The sequence below is a fragment of the Echinops telfairi genome, unplaced genomic scaffold, assembly GCF_000313985.2.
Source record: "Echinops telfairi isolate 266 unplaced genomic scaffold, ASM31398v2 ScPeMD7_7400;HRSCAF=8409, whole genome shotgun sequence".
NCBI classification, from domain to species: domain Eukaryota; kingdom Metazoa; phylum Chordata; class Mammalia; order Afrosoricida; family Tenrecidae; genus Echinops; species Echinops telfairi.
Window position 1 is genome coordinate 109742 of NW_022111300.1, and position 6469 is coordinate 116210.

The following is a 6469-nucleotide window of genomic DNA, read 5'->3' on the forward strand; positions in this document are numbered from 1 at the left end:
TACAAATGCGCTTTACACAATTGATGTGTGTATGGATTGGGATAACAGTTGTATGAGCCCCTAATAAAATGTTAAAAAAAAAATTAAATATTTCCCTTGTCGGGGGCGGGGGTGGGGGTGGGGAGGTGGTCATTTAGGGAGAACAAATGAGCATTCCAGATGCCTCCGGTGGAGCCCTAAACCCCAGCGCTGCTTAGCTGCGCACTCTCAAAATAGAATGCAGCCCTGGGAGAGTAAGATCTGATTACTGCAGTCAACCAGCACAAGGCCTCCCACCTTAGGTCCCCTCTGCTGCGGACCTTGAGCAGCAGCCGGCACCGGAAGTAGACCGTTGGAATTCCTCTGGCTTTGGCCTTTGGACAGGATGCTCCTGAGAGGTAGTGAAACTCCAAAGTGGTTCCACAAGAGGAGAGTCCACAGGTCCACAGCCCACAGCATCCCAAGTAGTGTTCCCCCAGATTCCTGAGGACATTTATCAGTTCCTTTTATTCCCCAGAAGGATACCTTTATTTTTTCTTCACAGTGACTATTACATTAATACACGGCGTCCAAAAATAATAACAATGGAGATCATCGATGGACCAGACTGGTTTTGCAAGGAGGACAACTCAGTGTAAACAATGTACCTATCCTTTTGCCAGGGTTTGCCGCTCTTTTCCAGACACCTGCACAGGAATCCCTCGGGGAGGGCTGATTCCATGAAATGTTCAAGGAAGTTCACTTTACAAATGCCCTTTCCTTTGGGTTTGGTCTGCTCCACGGTCAAAATAGACCATGTACAGAAAGATGACCATGGGACATATTGGGGCCACCAGACTGACCTTCTTTCCTGGGATTAAAAAAAACAACAAAGCAAAAGCAAGGCTCATTCAACTACCAGAAACTCCAAAATGACTGCTCATTCGTAAGGGATTCATGAGAACCCGCAGTCAGAAGATTTTGAACAAATCCCCCTGCCTATTACCATTGCACAACCCCCTGAAGCTGGGTTGGATCTAAATTGTCTTCAGCTGGGAAACACACAGTGTGGCCACACAAACGGAGGTACCTTCCCAAAAGAATGCCAGCTTCCATCTATCTATCAATGAAATGATCCACAAGTCGCTAAAGGCTGGAAGACAGACCAGATTCTTTAATCAGAACTAATCCCTCCAGGCACATAGCATTTGAGATATCAAAGGCTTAATATTTGATACATGAAAGGCCTTCTCAGCAATTCTTCTAAAGAATCAAAACTATGCTAATGAATGTATGAGCTCTGTGGTTTTAAATCAGAACTTTTTTCTGCCTCGGGATGAACTTTTCATAACTTCATTTGAGGGCGGAAGCATCTGCATATGTGCTGTGATTTAAGATGACCCAAAAGAAGCAATTGTTTCCACGTACCTCTCCTGCCAGCTTTCCCACCACCCTGGCCCTACGTTATTGAATCTTTAAGGTTAAGAATTTGAAACAAGGATTAAAATACATGTTACCAGAGACACATAATAGATAAAACACATCACCCTTTACTCTGTTAGGAGAGCCATTTGTCCAATTGGCTCTCAATCTTTTTAGGTGACACTAAAGATCTGAGACCTACAGTAGATGCCTTGATGAGGGTGTTGAAGTTTGTTATTTGGGGGTATTTGTTCCTGCGGTAAGGGAAAATCTTCCAAGCAAATGAATGGATAAGCAAAATGGGGTATATTCACGCAATGAAATTGTATTAAGTCATAAAGAGAAATAGCAGTCTGTTGCATGCTTCTGGTAGTTACATAATCTGGTGTCAATTGGGGACTTGAGAGGATTACAAGTGAAGGGGTGGAGCCTAGTGTGTCAATCAGATCATAGCCAATGGGGCTTCTTTGTGGGCATGGCCTTCTCCTGAGAATTCTTGGAACACCTGTATTTTTCTCCTTGGAGGTGGGAGACACTTCTCTCTCTCTGCTCACTCTCTTAGAGACTCTCTACTGACAAGACTCAAGACTCATTCCTTGAGAGACACTCAACTGACAAGACACACGGCGCTACCCTGGGGAGCTGGAGAAGCACCTACCCTGATGCAACCAGACCTCCGGAGCCAGCCGGAGAAGCCACTGGATCCAGACTTCCACCCCACTGACCTGTGATTTTCCTGCATTCGGCATCATTACATGTGTTTTATGAGTCTAAAGGGGATTTTTTGATAGATTGTTATCAGACATATGGACTTGATCTAGACTGGGCTGGGATATTTTCTCAAGATTCAATTGCTCTTGTATATAAACCTCTTTCTTATTTACATATGAGTCTCTATGAATTTGTTTCTCTAGTCTACCTGGACTAACACAATGCTCTGTCATGGATAAACCCTGAAAGCATTATTGTGATAAACAAAGTAAGTCAGACCTAAAAGGACAAATATTATATGATCCCCCACTCAAAATTAGACTCACTGCCAAAGAGTACAACTTGTCAATTTGACAAGCTGACAAGTCTTAGTGCCCTATAGGGCAGACTAGTTACTTCACCTTTTCAGTTTCCTAGGTTGTAATATTTACAGGAACAAAAGGCCTCATCTTTCTCTGGCATTAAATCATCCTACTGAAATGAAATATCTATAAAAGGCAAATGTATACATATAAAAGTTTATTAAAGAGTTCCAGGGATATAGGTGGGGAGAGGGAAATAAGAATCAATAGTTAATAGGTACAGAATGTTTGAGGTGATGGAATTAGCTTCTCTGTCTTTTAGGGAACATTGAAGATCTGGGACCCACAACAAATGCCCTTTTTTCACCATTTGCAAAAATATTAATAAGTAAAATAAATTTTCAAAAGGTCTCGAATCATTTGGAAGTAGGCATATCACCTAATTCTTGATTGAAAGGTACCTTTCTCTTCTCTGGTCAGTAGTAACCACATTAAGGCTTCACAATTCATATACTATTAGCATTTTATGAAAACTTTGTTGCAAAGCGAATTATAGCAGCTCTTTTTTTTATATGTCTATCCTCCTATTTTCTTCTGTCTGAACTCTTCGATCTTTATCTCCCAAGCATCTGCTATAATGTCGGTGCCCAGGAGTCACTCAAAGCCTTCTTGGATAAGTAAATAATCATTCCAGCAAAAAGAAGGCAGAAGAAGAGTGGGTTCATGGGAACTGCAGTATTGTTGAAGAGTAACAAGTAGAACGAGTTGACAACCATTTCCACAGGTAGCATATGAGCAAGAAACAATGGTACTGAAAGAAGCAGTTCAAGCTGCACTGAAAGAATTAGCAAAAAAAACAAGGTTCCAGGAATTGATGGAATACCAGTTAAAATGTTTCAACGAGCTCATAAAGCACTGGAAGCACGCTCTCTCCTATGGCAGGACTTGGAAAACACTACTTGGCTTGGCCAACTAACCAGAAAAGATTCACATTGTGCATTCCAAAAGAAAGGAACCCAACGGAACGCTCAAATTATAGAACAATATCATTGATATCACATGTATGTAAAATGTTACTGAAGATTATCCAACAATGATCACAGCAGTAGATTGACAGGATGCTGCCCGCCAGAGGAGGTTCATGCCAGATTCAGAAGAATACCTGGAACAAGGAATATCATTGCTACTAGCAGAGGGACATTGCCTGAGAGCAGAGGATACTTGAAAGATGTTTACTTGGATTTCTTTTTTATGCCAAAGCATTCAAGTGTATGACTCATAACAAATTATGGATAACCTTTAGAAGAATGAGAATTCCAGAACACTGTATTGTGCTCATCGGGAACCTGTACACGGATCAAGAGACAGTAGAACAAGGGAATGTTGCACGGTTTAAAATCAGGAAATGTATATCCTCTCACCATACTTATTCAACGTGCATGGCGAGCAAGTCATCAGAGAAACTGGATTGTATGAAAGAGAATCTGGCATCAGGATTGGTGGAAAGCTTATTAACAACCTACAATATGCAGGTGGCACAACCTTCTTGCTGAAAGCAAAGGGAACTTGAAACACTTGTTGCTGACGATCAAGGTTTACAGCCTTTATTATGAATAACAACTCAATTTAGAGAAAAGCAACATCCTTACCACTGGACTAGTACCTGACATCATGATAAATAGAAAAAAGATTGAAGTTATCAAGGATTTCATCTTGCTTGGATCCTCGATTGATGCTTATGGAAGCAGCAGTCAAGAGATCAAAAGATGCATAGCATTAGAAAAATTGGCTGTCAAGACTCCTTTAAAGTGCTGGAAAGCAAGTACGATAATTTGAGGACTAAAGCGCTCCTGGCCCAAGCCACGGTATTTTCAATCACCTTATATTCATGTTAAAGTTGGACATTGAAATAATAAATAAATAAAATAAAGTTGGACATTGAATAAGGAAGACCGAAGAAGAAGGGATGCATCTGAACTATAACGTTGGCAGAGTCTTAAAAGTAGCGTGGACTGAGGTGTCGAAGGGATCAGGTATCACGCATCATCAGAACAAAAACTCATATCATTGTGAATGATGTGGGGAGTGCAGAGTGGAGACCCAAAGCCCATTTGTAGGCCACTGGACATCCCCTTACAGAAGGGTCTGGGGAGGAGATGAGCCAGTCAGGGTGCGATACAGCAACAATGAAACACACAACTTTCCTCTAGGTCCTAAATGCTTCCTCTCCACCCACTATTATGATCCAAATTCTACCTTACAAATCTGGCTAGACCAGAGGATGTATACTAGTACAGATAGGAAATGGAAACACAGGGAATCCAGGGCGGATGATCCCTTCAAGACCAGTGGTGTGAGTGGCGATACTGGGAGGGTGGAGGGAGAGTGGGTTGGAAAGGGGGAACTGATTACAAGGAACTACATGTGACCTCCTCCCTGGGGGACGAACAACAGAAAAGTGGGTGAAGGGAGACATTGGACAGGGCAAGATAGGACAAAATAATAATTTATAAATTATCAAGGGTTCATGAGGGAGGGGGGAAAGGGGGGTGATGAGGAGCTGATGCCAGGGGCTTAGGTAGAGAGCAAATGCTTTGAAAATGATGATGGCAATGAATGTACAAATGTGCTTTACACAATTGATGTCTGTATGGATTGTGATCAAAGTTGTATGAGCCCCTAATAAAATGATAAAAAAAAAGTATCATGGACAACAAAAGGAGAAACAAATGTGTCTTGGAAGAAGTACAGTCAGAAGGTTCCTTAGAGGCAAGGATGGTGAGACTTCATCTCACACACTTTGGACATGTTATCAGGAGAGGCAAATCCCTGGAGAAGGGCATCATGCTTGGTGAAGTGGAGGCGGAGCCAAAAGGAATGGCCCTCAATAAGAGGGATTGACACAGGGCCTGCATCAATGAGCTCAAACTTACGGACAATTGTTAGGGTGGTGAACAGCCAGTGTTTTATTTGATTGTACGTACGTAAGGTCACCATGAGTGAACACCCCCTCAACAACACCTAATAGCAACAACATTGGTGAAAACGTTGAAAATACTGGAAACGGCCAGAGGAGTGAACAAATCAGTCTCAGAACAAATACAACCAGAATACTCCTTAAAAAGCCTGCTTTATTTTGGGCATGTCATAAGGAAAACCCAATCCCTAGAAAATGGCTTTGTATGCCTGTCTGTCTGCATTATACCTCAAACTTCCAGGAAACCATAAGACTTCTAGGAATGAGACATGGATACCCACTGCATGAACCATTCCATGGATGACTGAGCCAAGCATCAGAGACGCTTACACAGTGTTGGCAGAAAGCCAACTCGTAACAGATTCTGAAAGGGAAACCAGTTACACATCCTCAATTGCCCATGTCCATTCTTACGTTGCTGGGTTGGTAAACAATGGTTCAGGTCAGATGCTGGGTTCACCATTGTTGCCTCTGGCTACTAAAACACTGCCTACAAGGCCTGCATGGCTCCTCCTGAGGTTTATGCCCTGTTTCTGGGCCTCTCTGGGCCATTATTCACTAGCCAGAAGACCCCTGCACAGGGCCTTCTAAGCCTTTTCTATTGGGCCCTTTAGGCCTCTGGTAGTGGTTTCCATCACACTACCCAGGCCCATGTGGTTATCCCACTTGCTGCCATGCTATCTGAGCCTACATGCCTGTGTTAGACAGGGTTCTCTAGAGAAACAAAACCCACCATGAGGCGTACCTGGCTAAAACCCCATTGGTAACTTGACCTCCATAAGACCCCACTCTCACTGGTGGACCTTTGAAACACTTTGGGTCTCCTGGAACTTGTGTCAGTTCAGAGCCAGTATCCAGTAATCCCCGAAAAGTTTGATAATTTCCTTTCCCCCAATGAACAGTCAACCTTGTGAAAGACCACAGGTCCCTTGGGGGAAGGCTAGAAGAAAGACTAACAGTATAGACCTTCGGTTGTCGGGAGCCGGCCCTAGCAGACATTCTCGGGGTCCTTCAGTGACCGGCCCTAGTGGAAAATTACTGGCAGGTGGTTATGCCTTAAAAGATATCTTAGTCACCAAAGCTTCCTTGTTCTATGAAA